This window comes from Chrysemys picta, chromosome 10 (assembly GCF_011386835.1).
Source record: "Chrysemys picta bellii isolate R12L10 chromosome 10, ASM1138683v2, whole genome shotgun sequence".
Classification (NCBI taxonomy): Eukaryota; Metazoa; Chordata; order Testudines; family Emydidae; genus Chrysemys; species Chrysemys picta.
The window spans coordinates 81,269,260-81,291,945 of record NC_088800.1 but is presented as its reverse complement, the minus strand read 5'-3'; the positions used below and the strand labels follow the sequence as shown (position 1 = coordinate 81,291,945).

Genomic DNA, 22,686 nt, shown 5'->3' with positions numbered 1-22,686 from the left:
CATCTATCTCTGATGTAACTCCTTGGATTTCCATGGGGGCCCCTAACTCCTTTGATACTCACACAGTAGTATTAGGCCCTGTTTGCATTATGCAACACGTTGGTAGCACAACTGGGTTGAAACCCACTTTGGTTCAGCAGTGTAGATAGAGCCGACTTTTGCTACAGATCCTAAGCTAAAACCTGGCTTTCAAAACCTGGTTATAAACCCACCTGGGCCCATGCACTCAGGCTGCGCAAACCACATGATCGCACAGGTCAGCCACACAGCCGAAGTCAGCGAAACGGGGTTGTTTCGCCTGTTAGCCAGGCCCTTCAAGCATTCCAGGTCAGCGTGCCCTGCGGCACAACAGTCAGGGAGAGGGTTGTGTCAGGGTGACACAAATACCGTACGGCTTCATGCCATAAAGCGCCTTCCCTCACTCTCCCCTGGACTGAAAGAATCCAAATGCAGAGATAAGCGACAGCAGGGGGGAGAGGCGGATTCAGAGTTATGGGCAAGGGAGAAAGCGGCTTTCAAAGGAGACCTGAAAAGGGAGAGAGTCAATGAGGCCGAGATGATAAAAAGCGGCTGTTGCCGAGACTGTGTGAGGGGACAGGGAGGAGGCTGCGCTGTATGAGGGTTGGAGCAGGGACGGGGCTAGAAAGGGGGTGGGGTCCGCGATACTGGCTACAGCAAAACCATGGAGGGGTTTAAAAACAAGGCCGATGAGCTGGGGCAGGTCAATGGGAGTTTCGCCCCCGACTTCAGCAGGAGCAGGATTTAGCCCCAGGGGAAGCGAGGCAAATAAAATTGACAGAAGCCGTGGGCCAAAGCCGTGGGCGGATTTCCTCCTGAGTACGTCTCAGGGGGAGCCCATCAGCACAAGGAAAACACCCACACAACCCTGTATATTCCCCCTGGATTCTCTGCTCCGCTTGTTACATACAAGGCTGCATTCTGCTCTCTGTTACCTGGGCCAAATCCAGAATTCCCCCCCCCCCACCCAATTCTGCTCCCAGTGAGGGCGGGGTAAATCCAGAGGGGCTCTGTTGGAATGAGTTCAGCGCTCTGGATTTACGCAGCACAGAGTTTGGCCCGTTTCCTTTGCTCCCACGTGCTGGGGGCCCTGACCTGGGACACTCCGGATCAGATCCATTCCCACACTCTGTGCTGGCTCCGGTGCGTCAGACATTCCATCCCCCGGCACCTCAGCCCCCACGGCTCCAGAGCAGCGAGACCTTGGCAGTATGCAGTTGCCATGGGGACAACCTCTTATCTGACCAGTGGTTCCGCCGATCACACTGTGCAGTGCAGGAGATGCTGTTCAGCTGCCTAGAGCCCCTCCCCCACACCGGCTCACAACTCTGACCGTGGGCGTCTCACCGAGGGAGCTCCCCCCCGAAATTATATTTCACAGCCATGGGAGAACAGCCATCACTAGGGAGGGGGACATTATTTGCCTGTGATTTTGACCCGACTCCTCTGAAAAGAAGTCAGCGGAGATGAAAATGCTGGAAAAACCTTTGCAGAAATCTGTGTTGTTAAAAATAACATAAATGTTGCCTTCCTGGAATGATCGACCAGACCAAACGTGCATCAATAACATACAAATGCTTTGCCCTTCACAACCCCTCTGAGACAGGGGAATGTTGTGATCTCCCATTTTACAGGTGGGGAAACTGAGGCACATATTAGGCCCTGGAGGGGATGTAGGTAGCTTCCTGCAACACTCACCAGCAAGCCCCTTTGATGAGGCAATCTTTTTTCAGCTGCAAGGAGGGATGGTGTGGCAGGGGAGCTTTTGAGGGCAATGATCACATTTAAGCTGGGAAGGATGTTGCGATGGGCAGATACCGGAGGACATGGCTGGAGAACAGAACCTGTGAAAATATCTCTGCTTCATCTTGGAAGGGGTAAGGGAGAGGGGAGAGATTGCTCTAGCAACAATCCCGCTGAAATAAGGAGATCCATAAATACAATCCGTTTACTACAGCGGTGGACCCTACAGAAACTGGTTTAACACCATGAGTCTTACAGACGTTGAAGATGATTCCTTGTGCCTCAGAGCTCCTGTACATCTCCCTGTTCTGCCCCGGTCAGATGGCGTCTGCGCTTGTTGGATTGGTCCCAGTCTCTCTCTTTAGAGGGTTGCGTCCAAGGGCAGCTGAATATTCCTGCTCATGAATATTAAGGAGCAGGCAAGACTGGCATGATAAGCAGCGATGACGGGAACTCCTTATATCCACCTGAAGCACCAGTGCCCTGTGTAAGCTGACCAAGAGTGACCCTCGGTGCCCCAGTTAAGATGTGATTTTATTCTTCATGTTAGCTCAAATCAAGGCCTTGCCCTTCCGCAGGCTGGCCATCCTGTTACAAAGAGCTACCCGGAGAGACTACACGACTGACACACAGGATGGAGGAGCCCTACGGAGTCCCCATTGTCATTCAGGAGAACAAACTCCTGGCAGTGTGTATCTCGCCCTTCTGTGCTGCCGCTGGAAAGAGAGACCTGGACCCAAGTTTGGATCAGATCACGCGTGAAGTGAGTTTACTGTACTCCTTCTCTCTCTTTTACCCCCCGCAAACTGTGCACGCAAATCCAGCCCTGCTAATGATCCCTGGTCAGGAGAGCTGGCCCAGCAAGCGGACAGGAGCAGAGCTGCAGGTGCTTTTAGGATGGGTTGTCACAGCTTTGCATGGGCTCAGGACTGGCCCAGCTGGCCACGCCTCGGGTCAGGCTTGAAGTGCATGGTGGGCAGGCCTGGCGGGAATATCTGGCTGCATCTGCTGGTCAGGCTTGTGGCACACGGGCAGAGCTGTTTGGGAGAAGAGGGGGGAACATGCACAGCACGCACTCCCCAGCCAGCAGTCCCTCTAACAAACACTAAACAGGAATCACTTTCCTCACTCCCACCCCACAGAAGGAGGCAGATGAAGGGTCTGACCTTACGAAGTGCTGACATCAGCAGGACTGGAGGGTGCTCAGCCCCGCACAAGTTCTGAAATGCAGTTCCCAGCATCCCTGCTACCCGCGACAGAGCCAACCCCTCCTTCCCTTCCAAGAGGTCTCCCACGCCCCCTTGCTAGCAGGCGTGTGCTGTAAGGCGGGACTTAGCCAGGCGAGGTCTGTCTCTCCTCAGCAGGTGCAGCTTTGACACCGCTCCATTCCCTCACCTCTTTCCCTCCGGATGCTCCGTCTCTCCTTGTGGCCTGGCTAGCGTGGAACGTAACAGATGCTCCTGCCTGATGCAGGCTGGCCTCAAGTCAAGCTGTCTACAGCAGCAAGGTTTAACGTTCTCTCCGGGCTGAGACCTCGGGGCTGTCCACATTCACGCTCCCAGGGGCTCCCCCCTGCGAGACTGCTCAATGCCCTATTCTCCAGGATCCCAGCTTTCAATTAAGAAGTTTCTAGCCCAGCCCCGTGATCACAATCACAAAGGAAATCAATAGGCAGCTGTCTCATTGAGTCTGCAGCCTGACAAACTGAAACAATAGCACTGAGGCGAGGTGGGAACAGCCTCTCAGCTTCACCTCCACAGCCTCGGTCAGACTGTTGAACCAGCAGGCCCAGCTTGCCGGGGTTGTGACTCTGAGCGTATGTCTACACTGCAAAAATAAACCAAAAAAACCCACAGTGGCACCAAATCTCAGAGCCCGGGTCAACTGACTCGGGCTCCTGGGGCCTGGGCTATGGGGCTAAGAACAGCTGTGTAGACCTCCTCGCTCAGGTGGAGTCTGGGCGCAAGGGGGAGGGTCTCGGAGACGAGTGGGGACGAGGCTATTTTTAGCCCGGCAGCCTCTGCCCCAGTGAGCCCAAGTCAAGTGATCCTGGCTCTGAGACTGGGTGCCATGGGATTTTCTTTGCAGTGTAGACATACCCAGACAGCCCATCCAAACAACCACCCCCACTCTCCACCACCCACCAGCTGTGCACACCCAGGCGTGGTTCCGGGCCTCAGCCCGCTCCTGCGGAAGGGGATATTTTCTGAGGGCATGGGGGGGGGGGGATCACCAGCCGGGGGTTTGTCAGAAAAGCAATATGACAACAGTTCTGATGAGCGTGAGAAGTAGAGGCGGGACCCAGCATATTAAACCCAGCAGCACTGGTCGGCTCCAAAGGGCAATGAGGAACACTCTTTGGCTAGAATGGTGAACAGGAAGGGGAAGGAGAAAAGCAGGGGCTCCGCGGAGGAGCCCCTTAGGCAGAAGGAAAGCTCCAGGTACTGCCCGCTACCACCTTTTCACGCAGGCGACAAACAAATGCCGATGACTGACCACTTGGGATTTTGGAGGGGCACTTTCTGGAGGGTTCCCACCCATTTCCTTGCTGAGTAGGAGATTCCACCCCAACGCCCCTCCGGACATCAGAGGCACGCTTACCTGTTTGTCAAATACAACACAGGAATGCTCGGCCAGCGGGCTAGACATTCCCCACAAGAGTACAAAGAACCCCCCCCCTCTCAGAGGAGCTCAAAGCACTTCCCACCACTCCGTGACTTATGTCTCACAGCCCCTCCCCCGGCGAGGAGGTCAGGCTTGTCCTCATTTTACAGAGGGGGAAATGGAGGCACAATGTGGGTCAGGGACACGCCCTAGATCCTATAGTCCTATTTTCTAACTAAAGGACCTATTTTTACAGCCTGTTGCCCCCTGTAACTTCACTTCAGTTTTCACCTCTCCATTTTGGAGGGGGATAAGAACATGAATTAGAATTAAAACACCCACTTGATGCAGGGCTGGGAACGTGCAGTCACTGGCCAAATATGCTACAATCCTTCACTTCCTTTCACAGTGACCCGCCACTTGTCATCAGCAGCATCCTTGCGAGTGGTCCACAGCTGACCCCTCTGCTGTGCTAGGAAAGAGAGGTGGGCCCAGAACTTGGGCTGGAAGTGGGGACCAAGTGCTCCACAGATGGAAAAGGTCAGAGAGCCTCAGCCGTTCCCAGCAGGCGACCTGGGAACTGCTTACTCAACGCCCATCTCATGAGAAACACTGCACACTCTGTGCACACCAGCCCCTTCATGTGCCCCAGACAAAGGGTTTACGCTGTCGGGCCGGCCAAGTGAGATGGAGCCCTGCGGTGGCGTTGAGGTGTCACAACACAGCTGTGCAGACGCTCGCGGCAGTGAACGCCAGCCGCTCAGATGCACGGAGCCTTCTGCCGCCGTTTGTGATGGTTTTCTGATGCCCGCTCGGGGGGAAGAAAAAGGCCCAGAACTCTGCAAATGAAGGCCCTGATCCAAAGCCCTCTGAAGTCAGGGGGACTCTCCGCACGGACGTCAGCACGCTGAATGAAAGAATGGCGGCTCGGGGACTTCACCCTCCGACGTCACTCACTCTGCTCGGAGGAGGGGCGGCTACCGGGAACGGCACACGTTTTCACTGACAATGCCGCCAGCTCCTTTGGACCTTGTCACTCACCCCTCCAGCCACTGCAGTCCTGGGCTGCTCCAATCCTCTGCCAGCTCCCCGCACCGCTCCAAGCCTGCCTCCTGCTTCCAATTCTCTAAGGGCCTGGTCCGGAGAGAGGCTGAGTGCCTGCAGCTTCCACGGACTTCAACAGGACATGGGAGTGCTCAGCTCCCCGCAGGATCAGGCCCTCGCTGCTCCCGCTCAGCTGCTCCAGCCTGTTCTCTCAGTCTCTGGTTGCTCGCTCTTCGGGTGATGTGACATCAGCAAGGTCTTGCAAACTAAAAATAACCAGTGCTGTTGCATGGTAATAATCTGGGGAAAGCACTGTCATCCCGGCTCCCTGACTGCTCCCAAGCTCCGCACCCCACCCCCCCAGAGTGCTCCAGATGGAGCGTTACAAAATGCAGCCCCCTTGCTAAGCGGCAACCCCGGGATGCCAGCTGCCAAGACACCGAGCCGACCATCTAGCCTAGATCCTGGGTCTGCCCACCCTCCGCCAGGGTAGCAGGGGAAATGGCAGCCCCATGCGGTGACCTGCCCCTCCCCCCCCAGCCCCACTGGGAAGAGAGCAGCAGCGGAGGGGGACAAGTTTCACATTGCAGCCCGATCGTCCTTTGCACGGGGAGCCATGGAAAGGCGGCGAAGGCTGGCGCTGTGCAGCCCTGCCCCCTGGCAGAAAGCGCCTGGCAGCCCAGGAGATGCCAGCGGCACTTCCCGAACCACGCTCTGGCAGGCTGCCACACCGCAAACTGCTGCGTGTAATTTGATTATTAAGGTGGGGGGGGAGAGGGGGGAAAGAGATCAGAAATTGCCCAGCCCCCGCCGGGCTATGCTGCGCCGTGCTAAGGCGGGGGCCCCTCTCCAGCTGGCAGAGGACGGAGCTAATTGTGCAACCACTCTCTGCTCGTGGGCACTGAAATGAAGCCGGGCCCCGCTCCCAGCAATTAGGCTGCGACTCAGGGATGATGTCTGTTAGCAGCCTCCGAGCGAGAGATGCGGCGTGCCCCCCCCCCCAAAAAGCAGTGTGCACCCCCTTGGTGGGGGGCCTGGGCAGACGGGTGCTTCCCTCCCCAGGGGGGTGGCTTGTGTGTGTGTATGGGGGGGTGCCTCCTGGCACCCAGGGGGTTCGGGCACCCATGGCTGGGATCCGAGCGTGGGGGAGGTGGCAGCCAGGCGGCTGCTCGCGACAGCTGTTCCCTCGGCGTGCTAGACAGGCAGCAGCACGCCCTGAGCTGCCGGGGGAGTGGCAGGAAATCCGCAGGACTCCCCCGGGGCCAGGTAAAACTTCCTGGGGCTCATTTCTGCTCTTCGCAGCCCGCCCGCCCTCTCGGCTTGCTTGGGCACCGGCGCCCAGTGGGCTGATCGGGGCGATGAGCAGGTGCCCATAGCCCCTCTCCCTGCCCGGGGCAGCCGGGTGCAAGGTCACCCGGCAATCTCACCATTGCCTCCCGCTGCAGGGACACAGGGTGGGAGAGGAGCAGGGCAGCCCCGGACTTCTGCCTCCCCTCGCCCCCCCTCAGTATTAATTAGAGCAGGGGGGGAAGGATTCTTAAGCCACCATCAACAAGCCGCAGCAACTAGCCCCTTGGCTCTGCCTTTCCAGACATGTGGGCACGCACAGGGACGCAGGGGAAGGCGGGAAGGGGGGCGGCTGGGCTAAGGGGACCCCCCCGCACAATGGGGAGGAGGCAAGAGAAAGCAGCTCTCCTCCCCAGCCTCCATCATTCATCTTCCCCGATTCCCCGCTGTACACTCCCTCGGAAATCAGCCGAGTGAAGCAGCTGTTCCTTGCACACTTCACTTGACCACAGATGATGATAAATGAGGCTGGGGCTGTGCCGAGAATGTGCGCGTGGGGGAAGGGGACGGCTCACTCGCTGCGGTCACTTGCAGCCCCTCTCGCTCCCCCCTCCCCACCCCAGACAGCGGGGAATGCCCTAGGCGGGTTCCTCCTAGCTCAGCAAAGGGCGCGGTGTGAGGGGCTGGAGCCTGCCCCACGCTACACCGATGGCCCCGGCTGCGAGCCAGCGGCAACGTCAAGCCCCCACGTGCTCCGGGAAATTCGGTGAGAGGGGATCGTGCGGGGCTCGGCCCCTGCAGGGCACAGCGGTGCTGCCGGCAAGGTGCCCTACGAGAACGGCCACACTGGCTCAGCCCAGCGGTCCATCGAGCTCAATAGCCGGTCTCCGACCATGCCGAAGTCCTGCGCCTGGGAGCTCCGCACATGGGGCTCCATTGTGCATCACTGCAGGCAGGCAGAGCTGCTGTTTTGTCCCCTCCCTCCAGCTCCACTGCTGCTCCTCCTCCTCCTCCAGGCTCCACCTTTGAAGCCCCCCCTTCCCACCCCCTAAAGTCGCTGGGTCGAGCCTCCCCTCCCCAAAAGCGCTAATGCCTGAGCCCCTCCTCCCCCTTGCGTGCATGCCCCTACCCTGCTACCCATTAACAATTGTAAATAATGGATCTCTTTCCTCCAGCCGCCTGCGAGGAGAGAGGTGCGGCGGATGGAGATTGCTGAAGGATGCTAATGATCAGGTGGCACTCGGTGGCAGCATGCAGGGCTCTTGGGGCGCTCAACCTCCTAGTTAGCAGTGGGGCTGGCGCTCTCCCGGGGGGCTTTGCTGCTGTCGGGCTTTTTAATGCTGGAAGCAGTGCTCTGAATTCAAGGGGGAGCCCGGTGACTGTTCTAAATGCTCAGTAACTTCCCGGCCAGACAATGCCTCCTCCCTTCCCCACTGGGATATCGTCCTTCCTTTGATGTAATACATTGCGCTGTCCGCTTCCTGTGTCGAGCTAGGCTTAGAGGCTTGTTGCTCTCTGCGTTTATGCTCGCACTCATCCCCGTACCCATTTGGAAACCTCAGCCTCGCTCCCCCTTACTCCCGCCCTTTGGTCCTCAGCCTGGAGACTCCACTCCTCCCAATCTAGGAATTTCAAAAGAAAACACTGGCTGGGAATACGGATAATGACTCAACATTTCTTCCTACCACCCAGGATCCGATTCTCCTCTTGCATGCACCGCTAAGGCTCCACTGACTTGCCTCACGTCCGTTTGAATCAGAGCGTTCTCACTCTCCTTCTTTTGGAGAACGGCTCAGATGCTGGCTGTGGGGTTTGTTTTTTTTCTAAAGCCGCTCTGGTGCATTCAGTCTCACACCAGATGTGGAGGAGAAATGGCCTGGGTGTATTAATCCCTGTAACCTCCCCTCCCCCCTTCCGTTTTTGATTCTTTCTTCCCTAATTTTTCCTTTCAATTCTCTACCTTTCCCAAGCAACTTTAAAAAACAACCACCACCACCACCAAAACGGTCAGCCCTTAATTATGTCACAGGTCAAAAGGGCAAAGGTCCGTCCTTTTCACCTCCTCCCAAGCCCGAAATCGCCAGTGGAATTACAAAAACGAGTGAGGGGAGGCAGGTTACGCTGAACTCCAGCCATGAGGATATTGGGAAGATCCTATGTTCTAAACCCCTGAGCAAGTCTCCTAACTCCCTAGTGCTCAGTGAAATGCCAGCTGGCAAGCTCGGTTCAAAAAAAGCCAGGAACCTCCCTGCAAACCCGATGCTCAACCTGAGTTGAGCATTCCCAGGTAAGTGATTGGTACAGCAGGGAAGGATGCACTGTCGCAGAATGCATAGCCCAGACTTAACATGTAGGGAGGAAAAACTCATTTATTACTTCTCCCACCAATCCCCCCTCCCCTGGATTGGCATCAACCTTGAGAGGCTTGCAGGGGAACGGCAAACAAGCCCATCGTTATGCAGAAAACGGGACTAAGGTTAACAAGGGACTTGGCACTTCAGCCTCTGCACCTAAATCTTTTCAGCACTCTGCCTGAAGCTTGTGACGCAGGCAGACAAAAGCAAGGACAGCTGAAATGATATACTGACCCTCTGGCCTTCACGTCTCTCACTGTGCCTAGGTATTGCAGCAGGTTCAGGGAACTGATTCCAGACCAGTAACCACTGGAAGCGCAATACAACGCCTAATGCAAGATAGTGCCTCATATACTCAGTGCTGACCCGATGGCCTTCTCTTAACCGATGGACTTCACAAGTCCTGTCAATCTCTAGTGTGTAAGTGTTCACACTAACAAGACTGACATGAAATTGTGGCATGGGAAGACTTAAAGACCCAGTGTTATGAGTTGTCTGTTCTCAACCTGCCCCAAGTGGAGGAAGAGAGATGGTGTATTGAAGTTCATTCACCGGGGGGGGAGGGTCCCCACAATGCACCAGACAAAAGCATTGGCAGTGACCGAATGCAGCCTCCTGCGTAAGTTCGGCTGCTTGTCATATGCACGGAGGAGCATACCGTGGTGCCAATCAAAGAACAGTTCCATAGGTGGACAGAATGGTACGTGTCTCTGTGTAAGCGCCAAAGCTTGTCTCTCTTACCAACAGAAGCTGGTCCAATAAAAGATATGACCTCACCCACCTGGTCTCTAATATGCTGGGACCAACATGGCTACAACAACACTGCAGATGTCCCTACCGGCACACCTCTGCTTGGCCAGTCCTGGCTCCCTCTGTGTACGTACGTGCGCTGCAGCCCACGACACTGCATCCTGACTGCTACTTTTAGCGAGCTAGCGAGGTTAAATCTAGCACAGGTACGTCTACATAAGCTGTAAATTACACTTCTGGTTAAATATCCTAAGGCCCTGGCGGAGCCCTCCATCACCTCGAAAGAGCACCCGGCCTCTTCTTTCATCACCACCCCTCATGGCCCCACACCGCATCAACCAGGCTTCACAGGAGGATCAGGCGGGGTCCCTTCAAAGCCCAGCAGTGCTGATCCTTAAGAAGTCCCTACAGCACTTTTGTTCATCCCCCTGAAGGAGAAAACCTCCACCAGTTTTGTAAAAGACCCCACTAGACATGTTGCCTTTTGTGTGAATTTCACACGGCGTTCTTGGGCTCCTAGCAGGTGGCATGGATGTGCAGCACACACTCAACCGAAACTCCTGGGAGCTGAAACGGGGGGTCCTCTCACCGCTCTAGATCTGAAAACAGGGAGTCCTAGTGAAAATGCTGACACAACTTTAACTATAAATTGCCTGAAAGTCCCCCACAACCATGATAAGCTTTGGATAACCCTTCGCTGCTGCTCAGAGCAAAGCGATGGGCCATCTGGATGGAAAGCATTTACTTTTTTTTTTTTTTAAACATATTTTCTGTCTTATAGACTGTAACTTTCCTTCCTTCAGAAGAACTATGAGATTCCAAAGTAGTTTAAATGTAAAAGAAAACACCCCAACAACCTTGTGTTAAAAGAACCAAATCATTTCCCATTCTTCTTTATAGTATCATTCTGTTTTAAATTACAGACAGTTCATTTACACATTTCTAGTTAACCTATACCTCTCTCTCTCATCCACCATTTTCAAGCCATTACTGGGCAAGAGCTTATACAATTTTAAGTGCATTCAAAATCCACACCGTATTTAATCATGGAATTAACTCATTTGCTTATGCAATCACAGTAAATGTCCTGTATGTCGGCAACACGTAAGAGTTGTCTGATCACAGCTCGCCAGCAGAAATATTGGTCCAGGCCTAATAGGAGAGAGGAATAGTCTTGTGAAGCAGAGAGTGTGAGTGTGAGTGTGTGTGTGACCTCCTTAGGCAAGTCACTTCCTCTCTGCCTCACTTTTCCCATCACTGAAATGGGGATAGTAATGCCTACCTAGGAGGGATGTTGTGAAACCAAATTCACTGCAACTTGTAACAAGCGTTACAAGTGCTGTTATTATTAAAGCTTTTTTATCCTGCTTCTCACTCTAGCGCAGGGGTTCTCAAACTGGGGGTCCAGACCACTCAGGGGGTCACGAGGTTATTACATGGGGGGGTCGCGAGCTGACAGCCTCCACCCCAAACCCCACTTTGCCTCCGGCGTTTATAATGGTGTTACATATATTAAAAAGTGTTTTTAATGTATTGGGGGGGGGGGGGTCGTACTCAGACGCTTGCTCTGTGAAAGGGTCACCAGTACAAAAGTTTGAGAGCCACTGTTCTAGCGCATACTGTGTATGGATCACAGAGTCTTCTCTGCCTGAGCTGATAATGGCGAATTGCTCTAGGATATTTAGTGCTCTGCTCTCATGCAACTGGTTGGTGAGGCCTCCTCCATCAGACACAGTTAAGTAGGGTGTGAAATGCCCTTTTACCAGCACTGTGATTGGACAAGCTGTCTCGCTGAAATTACAGAATCAAAAAGGCTGTTTCATTATCACGAGGCCAGGTTAGAGGAAAGGAACCACCAGAGTGCATGGGCCAAATTCTGCAGTGATGGAAACTGCATGGTTAGGTGTCCATCAGTGTCAGTCAGAACCTCGACTGATTTGGCTTCGAGTGGGTGTGCAAAACAAGGCCAGCTGACCTGCCGAGGGGGCAGATGAGGGTGGGGAGGAGGGCAAGAAAAGCAGGAGGAGCTTGTAGGAGAAGGTGAGGAGCTCTTTGGTTTATAACCTCCTTTTGCCCCTTGTGGCTGTCTTAGGAGCCAAGGTCCCAGTGACTAAGTGCCCCCCGTGCTTCTGGAAATGGGATTTAGCCATCTCAGTCATTAGGCCTTGCAACTCTGAGCGGAGCAATGCCAAGACACCTATAAAAACCTGGGCCTCAGTAACTCCATTACCTGTTTAGGCTCTAGATTTACATCTGTGTAACCAAGGGCAGAATCTGGCTCCGTCCTGCGTATATTACCCTCGCTTTGCACACCCACTGAATGTCAAATGCATTTGGTTTTACCCTGCTTCACCACTTCCATCTACTTTCTGACCCACTTACTCCCACTGTAAGTTGCACCATTGTTTACATCGCCTCTGAAGTCAGCTCTGAGGCGTCCGTGGGATACGCTCTCACTCCGTTCTGACTCTGGGCTCCAAGGGGACCACGCTTGAAATACTGGTTCTGTCTGTTTGACGGAGGAAATTAACCTTTTAGGAGTAAAGATCAAATCAATCCTTTGCTCTGTTTATGGATCACACTGCTTTGTAAGCAGCTTCCTCCTTTTCCGGGCCTAAGCACCTACCAGGGCCTTCATTTGCATTTGAGTGTTTCTTGCGGTTTGCTGGCTAGAGCTTTCAAGTCCTGTCTGAGGAAGCTCTTATGCTCTGTCTACCAATACCCTGGGCTCCTCGCTGCTGGAAACTCCATGCTCTGTCTGGATGATGTGTTAAATAAAGACCAGAGACAACTGAAATCCCAGTAAAGACTTAGGCCAGGGGTTTCAAACACGCGGCCTGTGGAGTTATTTGCTGTGGCCCGCCAAGCTCCCCGTCCCCTCTGAGTTATTTCCTGTGGCGGCCAAGCTCTCTTCACCCGCCGCCCCCCCTCCCACCCAGTGCACCGTGTCCCTGCTCCTCTGCCTACCCCCAGGTGCTTCCCAGGAGGGAGGGAGGGAGGAGCTTAGTACTTTCCAGGAGGCAGGGGGGAGGAGCGGGGAGCCGCACGGTCAGGGGAGGAGGAGGAGAAGAGGCGGGGATTTGGGGAAGGGGTTAGAATGGGGGCAGGGACTTTGGGGAAGGGGTTGGAATGGGGGTGGAGAAGGGGTGGGGCCTCATGGAAGGGGTGGAGTGGGGGCAGAGGCAGCAGGGGGAGAGAGGGGTGTCAGTGATGCGGCCCTCGGGCCAATGTACTAGTCCTCATGTGGCCCTCGGGGTCATTTGAGTTTGAGATCCCGGACTTAGGCAGCGAGGAGAGGGTTAACCCTTGGGGTGCCAGTACTCGGGCTTTGCTGATTCGAAGCACTGTTTTTCTAACGCCCAGGGACAGGATTAAAAGCGTTCTGTGATTCCCCCCAGATCGTATCCACTAACAGGGTTGCGCCAGGTCATGATTTGCATTGAGGCCTGTGGCAGGAAGCGGCAATGCTGATTCAGCACGTGGTGTTCTTTCCACTGAACCAATGCCCAGGCTGGGCAGTCAGAGGTGGTCTCAGATGAGGTTCTGGCCACTTGCGGTGACTGAAGAGCCTAGGGCATTTTTCATAAGAGTGGGTGTCTCAGTGTCTGACTAAACTCCACCTCCAGTTGTTGCGAAATGCCTGTTTCAATTCTACCGGCTGTTAACTGGACACTTCCTCTCCTAAATGGATGTGGAGCGTTGCTGGGAATTGGAGAACAGCTGCTGAGTAACAACACCCGTGTGGGTGGACTGTTACCTCTGTGCTGGATCCCTTTCCTATTGCTCCAGGGCGTGGCCAGTCCTAAGCCGTCAATGTCTGTAAAGCACTGCGCAATCCCGGTGCTGTAGAAAGTCTAAGGGCTGGTCCCCACTTAGTCCGGACTTCGGACTAAGGTACGCAAATTCAGCTACGTTAATAACGTAGCTGAATTCGAAGTACCTTAGTCCGGACTTACCGGGGTCCAGACGCGGCCGGAAGTCTCCCCCCGTCGACGCCGTGTACTCCTCTCGGAGAGCTGGAGTACCGGCGCCGATTGTGGGAACTTCCGGGATCGATCCGGGATCGATTTATCGCGTCTTAACCAGACGCGATAAACCGATCCCAGAACATCGATTGCGTGCCTCCGGACCAGCCGGTAAGTGAAGACTAGCCCTAAGAGTTCACGCTTAGACGCTAAAGGAACTGCTCCAGTCGCCCATCTCCACCAACGTCTCAGTAACAGAAACACCTTGTAAAAATCTAGAATTAGGGGCTACGGGGACGACGCTACACGGGGCACCAGAAGATAAACTGATATGGCGTAAACAACACGGGCTTGTTGGCGCTTTTCCAGGGAAGAGAGACCTCCCACTGGTGTCACTGGGAGCAAGACTGGCACCGCGGGTTCAATTGTCACCTCCCCGCCATCTCCAATCCCCAGGTTTGCCAAAGCGACTCCCGCCTACAAAACAGAGAAGCCACAGGGCTGCTTTAAGTTAGGCCCATTAGCCTAATCCCCATGGAGCGATCCTGCATGCCCGGGATCAGCAAAAGGCAGAGTGCTTGGCCTGCCTTCCCACCCTGATAGGCCCCCTTCTTGGAGAAGTGGCGAGACAGAGCTGGATTCATGTTCCCAGGAGATTCTCCAACAACAGAGGAATCTCCAGCTGCTGTTTTACACCACCAGAGGAGCGCAAAGGGGACTTACTCTAGGCAGAGGATCAAGTCTCCACATGGGTCCAATGAGGAAACGGAGCCAGAAGGGAGATTCTCCCACACTTTGCACGAAACTTGGCTGACATCTGTGGAGGTATTTTCGGACGGAATGAGGCAAGGAGCCTAAATAAACCTACTCTTCCCTTGTCTGTGTTAGACAAATATTTGTCCAGAATTCAAAGGACGATTCCTTTAAAAAGACAGAGGAGGCTCTGTGCATTCCTGCCCTCCCTGAACCTTGCTAAGGTCAAGTCTGTGCCCAGTTGTTGTTCTGCTCAAGACTAGCCCAAACAGACACGCATGTTATCTCTCCTCTCTAACCCCTGCAGAAATGTTTACACCTCCACAAGGTCACCGCTGAGCCACTCCTTTTCCAAGAGAGAGAGACCCGGGGCCTGATTCTGCCCGCATGCTGCTATTCCCCGATGGACTCTCAGCGTGGTTACATCCTCATTCATGCCACTGCAAGATCAGAATCCCTTAGCATGCTGGGAGCACTGGGCCATGTCTCTGGCCCTTCTATTAAATCCTTTATTTGTATGATGCATCCCCCATACAGAGCATCACAGAACAATTGAGGGAGGGAGAGAGCACCCTAATCAGTGACTGGAGAGAGGAGGCTGTTAAACTGCAGTTACAGTTTAAGGCTTAATCACCAATTATGGCCCCAACATTATTGCAATAAAGACCAAAAAAAAAGGTCAATAAGGGAAGTCTTAGAATGAGATTTACCCCTATTAGTGTTAGGCTGATGGGGACAGTAGCCTCCCATCCCCACCCTGCCCCCGAGGCTGAAATCTTGGGATATTCCAATGCCAATTCCTTTTCTTTCTGGGCTTCTCGACACTTAAAATGTTACAGCGGCACAGCTGTGGTGTTTCAATGTAGACACTACCTACACTGACAGGAGGGGCTGTCCCGTTGGCGTAGGTAATTCATCTCCCCGAGAGGCAGTAGCGAGGTCTACACGGGGCGGTAGATCGGTACAGCTGTGTCTCATAGGGGTATGGATTTTTCTCACCCTGAGAGATGTCACTATACCAGTGTAAAACTCCAGTGTGGATCAAACCTCTGTTTCTCTAATGTTTGGAGCAGATTCGACAGACATGGCTCCAGTCCCCAGTCCTGTCCCTACCTCTGCTGCCTTCACGCCCATCTCTGCTTCCATTCTTGCAAATCGCTGAGCGGGAATCCTGGCCCCATGAAGTCAATGGTAAAGCTCCCACTGACTTTGATGGGGCCAGGACGTCACCCTATCCCATCTCCATTCCCATCCTCGATCACCGGTGTGTATCCACTGCTGCTTTTCCTTCCAGTCCCCTACTTAGCCATTGCAAGCCAGGGAAAGATGGCAGCCTCTCCCCCAAAAGTGAAACACGAACCAGTCGGAAGTAGGAGTTGAGCTAGGAAAGGAGGGTTCTACTGGAGGAAGGCTCAGGGGTGGGATTCTTTCAGGGGAGAGGTTGGTGGGGAAAGCACTAGGGATTGCTTTAAACTCAGAAAGATCCTGGAAGCGTGCACTGGTGGATTACATCCACTATACACTGGACAAGGAGAGAAAGGCGAGAGGCAGGCAGCTACTGACCTGGAAGGGGGCTGATGGCAGAGGAGATGATGGGAGGTGGAAATGGAACGCTGAGTTACAGGTGAATCAATGGAGAATGAAGAGTCAGCGAGCAAGGCAGAAGTGGGAGTCCTGTGTTTTTTTAATCTTTATTCCGTTGATAACCCAACGATCAGAAGGACACCCAGTGCTCCAAATAGGGCCTCCCAAATCCCTTAGTCAGAGCTAGAATGATTTCCTCCAAATAATATTGGATGGGTCTCTCTATGCATCACCGTAGTATGCTAGCTGTCTAGTGTTGCTGCTGCTAAGCACTACACAATGGGCTCAGACGTTTTACTCAAGGGCAGTGTGGTTGAGTGGTTAGAGCAGAGAATTGACATTCAGGACTCCTGGGTTCTAGTCCCAGCTGTGACACTGACACCGCGTGACCTTATGCAAATCAACCTCACTGTGCCTCCATTTCCCTGTCTGTAAAATGGGAGTTAATAATACCTATGCCAGAGGGCTACTCTTAATGAACTGAATGAACGAAAGTTGTAAAGTGCTTTGAGATCCTTGGAAGAAAGTTGCTACGGAAGGGCAAAGTATTACTATGATTCCTCTCTTGTGCTGTGTATTTGCCGCATATGGCCAGGCTGATAGAGCCCTCTTCCACATCCATCTCCACCCTCCTCACTGCCAACCTATTTCAGAGGCCTGACTAGGCCAGGTCCTGATCCTCATGGAACATTTCTAGTGCGCTCACCTCCCTTCTTAGGAGCTTCTGCTTGCAAAGCGCCCACTGTCTTTCAGAGCCGTGCCAGTTGTATTTCCACTCAAGCAACTTCCCACGTCTGATGTTAGTCTCCCTGAACTCTTGGAAGAATCTTGCACGGTATCAGAGTACCTGCATGAAAAATAGGCCATGGTCTGTCTGTTCTGTGTTTGTGTAGTGCCCATGACCGGGCTCTCAGGTGCTGTCACAATACAACTCACCACTAATAATAGTAAATTATAGAGAGGCGCCAGGACCCAACCCCTGGGCCCACATGGAGCAGTTTGGCTCTATCGCCAGTCAATTGTACCCACAGCTTTCTCCTTATCCGTAACTGGATCTTGGCTCAATGGGATTCAGGAATGACATTTTCCCAAGGACATGATGGAAACTGCTCCCACCCTTTGAGACATTCAGAACTAGGCTGAACACAGAGCACCGCCTGAGAGGCCTTTCCCCATCTAACCTCTAAGAGTCAAATTCTGCTCTTGTTTTCAGCAGTGGAAATCCAACGTCACATCACTGAGTTCCAACGGGCACACTCCAGACGCCGCTGTAGCTGAAGCCAGAACGTAGCCTTTGGACTCCGTGAGGAGCATTCCCCAGATCTGCCCTCACTCATGCCCGTACCTCTTTCCTCATGAAGACTATGCACCTGATTCCACTCACTGTGGCTGCGTTATACTGATGTACGTGAAATCAGTCCCTGGGCCCAGCTCTATAGTTTCCCGGTCCTTAGTTACAGTCTCTTTATGTTAACTTCTCCCATTTCCAAAGAGGTTTTAATCAGAGGGAAGTCTGGGACTGTGCATGGTATTTTGTCATTCTTCAGGCATCCTCATTTTTTGCTCACCTATACAAGCCCCGGCCTGATTTTCTTCAATATTTCTTCTCCTTCCCCAGGGAAATTTCTCTCTCCCGTTCCAGGATCCATCCTTTTTCTCTCCTTTGTGAACATGGAGGCGAAGAATTCATTTAATTTTTTTTTTAAAGCAACGATTACCTCTTTTTGCCAATAAATTACCCTTTCCAACTCATAGGGGCCCCTGCTGTCTCCTCCTCTGACCTCTTGTTTCTTGTGTACTTGGAAAAGGTCTCATTATTTATCTCAACCTTTTGTGCAATTCTCCCTTCAATCTGCACATTTGCTTTTCTTATCATTATTTCACTCTCTTAATTTCTGTCAGTAACGTCCTCTGTTACCCCATGTCTCACATCACACACGGTCCCCCCCGTCTGACACTTGATTGCTTTTTGCTTTCCCTGACTCAATCCACATTGGATTTTTCAACACACACACACACACACACACACACACACACACTTTTCTGTGCTTTCTTCTCCCTCCCCACTGATGTGCAGCAGGATTTATGTCCACAATTCCCAATAGTATTATTAAGTATTACCCACATAACCTCCTCCACCCTCTGCCACGTATCAATGTGAGACCAGACCACCCCAGAGTGTATTTATTGCTTGATGTTATACCATAACCCTTTGGGCATAAACGGATTTACCTTTGAACACTCTCCATTTCCCCTCTGTGTCCTTTTCGCTTTATTTCAATCAATTTCACCTGAGCGTTCTTTCAAAATGGCTCTGTTGAAATTCAAGGGCTCAAATCCTGCTCTCGGTTACGTCACTGTAAATTCAGAGTAACATACGGAAATCAATGGAGTTACTCCTGATTTACATCAGTGGAACTAAGAGCAGGATTTGGTCCCAGGCCTTCATTCCCTTCCCTGACCCCCCTGTCTTTTCTTTGCATTAAAATGGGCCAGAACCAAAATCCCAGGACTTTGTATCTCCCAGCCCTCACTCTCTTAAAAGTCTAATGAGTTCATAATCACAACAGCTTGGCTGCTCCCCCATCGGTCCTCACAGCCCTCTAGTCACATTGCTAGGATACGTAAAATCAAAGAGAGTTATTCCCCGCCTCATTTTCCTGCTTAGTTTAGTTATTTTTAAACACATTGGGCCCAATTTTCAACAGCCTTCTGAAAATGCCGCCCCCAGCCCCTGTACTTGCAGGCACATAACAGGGCCTCTGTGCGTCAAGATCAGGCAGACACACGTCCGGATTGTCACATGCTGGTTTTTGTGGGCCTAGAGGAGCACTCCTGCACATTTCAGCAGCGAATGCTTTTTGTACCTTTCACAATCAGGCACCCGTCTCCCATTTGGACCATCGAAAAGGTCCCCTTTAGTGAGTGCATTTTCAGAGGGTCTCTTAAAATGTTGTGTAAGGGAGCTGCCTTGCACTGCATCCACAAAAGGAATTTGAGGCCAAGTCAAGCAAATCTGGAGCCCCCAGCAAAGCCATTTGTTTTATGTTCCTATATAGTCCCTCCTGAGGCATCAAATGTTTGGATTCCCCTACACCTCCATCTGGCTCACCCTTGACCTGAGCCCCCCGCCACAGCGGGAGGTCTGGCAGCCTGTCTCAGCCGGGTCTGCTGATCAGAGTAATACATCCTTAGTGAAGTGTGTTGTGGACCCTGATGCGAATTTCCCCTGACTATACAGTCCTTCAAAACAGTCTCCGGCAGAATAGAGGCCATCTCTAGAAACAAAAAGAGGCAAAAGCCCCTCTGAACAACCCATGGGACGCGCGGTGTTCTGCAAATCACACGGCGTTCGCTGCATTTCCTTCTCCCAGCATTTGGAAACTGCGGAGACTATCCTTCACCGACTAAGGAAAACCTCCCCCCGCCGCCGCCTTCTTTCTCCTCCTCTCACCCGTTCGAGGCTGAGCTTTGGCGTCTGCCGGCAGACAGGTCTGTACGCCAGAGATGTATTCAGCTGTACTGCTGCCAGGAGAGCCCTCTAAGTCATCTCCCTGAGAGGAGCAGACAGCTCTGTAATGAAGCGTAATGCTCTGACGCTCCCATGAATGACACTGGCCAACACCAGCTGAGTCTCAGCAGCTTATCAAAGCCTCATTTTTCTTTTTCCCTGTTAGAAAAAAAAATTAACATAAACCCCCTTTAGAGCAGTTATCGCGCGTGTAACAAAAGAGGCATTTCTTTAATAGAGTCCCCCCCTCCCCCCCCACGCTGCACGCAGCCCTTCCTGTGTGCAGCCAGGCCAACGTCTGGCTCGCTGACTCCGAGCCGTTGGCCATGGGGAGGGGAAGCTGGGGCAGGGAAGACAGGAAAGCTGAAGGAGGAAGAGAGCGGGGAGGGGTGAAGGTGGGTGATCAGAGGAAGAAGGCAAGGGAGAAGAGAAGAGGGTCAGAGCTGCTGCACAGCCGGCCATGGTGGCAATGGAAGGAGTAGGTTCTAGGAAGCAATTTGCTCCCCTTGCCCAGAGAGGGAGGGGATGGAGGACGGCTCGCAGCAGTGCTTGGTAGGCCATTGGAAGGAGTAGGCGGCTGCTCCACGGGGAAATATCCCCCACCCCCCCAATCTCTCTCTTACTGACAGGCTCAGTGGCGGAGTCACTTACTCTCCGACTCTCCAGTCCTAGCCGGTGCTTTCCCAGCCCCTCTGCAGCCAGACGCAATCCTCCCTGTGCACGATGCCCCTTGGGCACGCCGCACCCCCAGACTGTTCTGCTCCCCCTTTCCCTGGAGGCAGTGTAATGAAAAGACCAGGCGTGGGCGCAGCGGGGGGGAGAGGGGGATTCAGTGGGGGAGCTCAGGGGAAATGTTACCGCAGGTTTAACCTACTTCACAGGACGCCAAGCAGGAATCCCAGGGAAGGAAATCAAGGTCTGATGTGTGGTGAATTATTTCGGTATTATACATTCCCTCTCTGAATCCTGAAGACAAATACTCCTGCAGGTTAACTAGGAGAGCAGGTTTTCAAAAGGCCGTCTTCTCTTGCCCTTTTATTGACTCTGTCAATCATCCCAACCAAGGCCCCTAACCTCTACCTCCCTGTAAAATCTTGGCTGTTCCTTTTGTTCCAGCTTGGGGAAAAAAAGGGGGGGAGCGTGAGGGGGAATGTGGGGCAGGGAACTTCCAAAAGGGATGATTAAGGAGTTAATCTGCCTGAGATAGATAAGGAGCTTAGAGCCGCTGGTATTTTACTGTCCAAGTTTGGATTCAGTGCGTCTTAAACACTGGCTGGAATGTACTTAGATATGACCAAAGTACATGTCCCCCTGGGGAATTACTAGGCTGCCAATTAGATTTGCTTCCTAGATTCACTCATCCCCTCACAAGCTTCTTCAGAGGAGGAAAATTGCTGCCTGTCCCCAGAGATGAAAGGAGGAGGAGGCGGAGAGAAAGAGGAATGGCTTAGCCCGCTGCTATACATACGCACAATCAGCGATGCTGCTTTCCTTATGAATGAATAAATCAAGGCTACTCGGATGCAACTTGGGGGACTGAACAGCTGAGTGGTTCTCTGGATGCCATGGGCAGGCTGGGAAAGCTAGACCTGGGGCTCTTCGGGGCCTCTGTCCTTTTTCGTTGGCTGCGAACGGGAGAGAACAATTATGGAATTCGAGCAGAGCCGGCTGACCTTTTGACCTTGACAGGTATTAGATACGCTGTGGTCAAAGTGTAGTCGCTGCAGGAGGGGGAGGGAGGGAGGTGACGGGGGACGTCTGGTGCCAGGCAGACTTGCTCAAGAGACAAGCCGCTGTGACACGGAAGTGGCTGATTCCCAGGAGTAAAGGAATCCTAACAGTGAGTCACTCCGAGAGGCCTGTTTCTATGTGCTTTGATTTCCTGCCTATTACAGAGCGCTCTAAGTGCACACGAGCTCTGCCACTCAGCCGTAGGAAAGTCAGTATTAATAATAATTATACATGTGCAGGACAATAGACAGACAGACAAAATAGATCCAAACCTCTGGAGGCTTCACAAGCTAGCCCTGGATCCAGATCGGAATGCGAGGTGATCGCTAGGTTCCTCCCAAAGAAGGAAGAGGGCTGCAGGGTCAAAATGTGAATCTGGTCTCATCTCTAATACAGATTTAACCCAATGTGCTCATGGCTGTGGTTCTCGGTGCACAGACAAATCCAAGTGCTTCCAAATACAATGGAAATTAACCAATCGAGACTCCCCATCTGAACGAGAGCGAGCTGCCCCTCTCTATATGACCTCGCACTGGAGCACAAGGTTGTATAGTGCACAGACGCAGACCCATGGACACTGCTAAGTAAAGTCTCCAATCGTGAGTGCACGAGTGCACGAGCATCCTGTGGTGGCGCACTCACCGGGACACTAACTCACAGAAGAACCAGACGATAAAGCCAGCCCCTTTGGGCAAAACCTGACCAAAGAGAGGCGCTATACTCCATGCTCTGAAGGTTGACGAATTCTGGTGAAGCGACGGGGGAAGCGAATGTCAGAGTCAAGGGCCCGATACTGAAAAAGCCCAGCCATTTAAATGTGGGGAACCTCTACTGAGAACACGCCAGCTGACTTCGGTTGCCACGGCAGTGCAGAAGAAAGAAGCAAGGACCCAAACCACAATATACCAGCAGATATACGTATATGCACTAATTGGTACTCATGGCTAGGAGACGTACTGCAAATTATTAGGATTTGCGAGTTGGCAAGTAAGTGGAGAAATACAATCTAAAAAGCAAAATCCAAATAAGCAATAAGAAAAATAAGCAATAAAAACCAAAGATTTTCCATCACAAAATATCATTTATTCATTTATTTTCACTACTATCGTCTAGTTTTCATTATTTATGATACTCCGTAGTGAACTGGCAACGTGCTGGAGTCTATTTAGTAAAAGTAATGAAGTTTGGGGATTAGGAGACCTCATTACAGCGCTGGCTTGGCCATTAAATCTTTGCTGAGCAGTGGAGAGACAGATATTTGGGGGTAAAAACGAGCGCGCACGTGCATCAGCCTTACAGAGAGCAATATTCACACACACAGACAGCCAATGCAAAGAGACGC

At 52.7% G+C, this 22,686-nt stretch overlaps 1 protein-coding gene across 18 annotated transcripts in view; it reads right to left on the bottom strand.

Moving 5' to 3' along the window:
• The window catches only part of RAI1 (retinoic acid induced 1), a 134,553-nt gene that overhangs the window by 21,635 nt on the left and 90,232 nt on the right, over nucleotides 1–22,686 (bottom strand). The window contains exons 3-7 of one of the 18 annotated variants that reach the window (XM_065560187.1): nucleotides 21,086–21,238; nucleotides 19,557–19,772; nucleotides 18,335–18,459; nucleotides 17,671–17,763; nucleotides 16,809–16,949 (exon numbers count right to left, since the gene is read on the bottom strand). The exons of 9 other annotated variants lie outside the window; for them this stretch is intronic. The gene's annotated coding sequence lies outside the window, so the exon portion shown is untranslated. Of the gene's footprint in view, nucleotides 1–1,716; nucleotides 4,438–4,707; nucleotides 5,737–16,808; nucleotides 16,950–17,670; nucleotides 17,764–18,334; nucleotides 18,460–19,556; nucleotides 19,773–21,085; nucleotides 21,239–22,686 lie in introns of those variants that run through there. 8 more of the 18 variants (XM_065560190.1, XM_065560192.1, XM_065560189.1 and 5 more) reach the window with 8 other exon arrangements.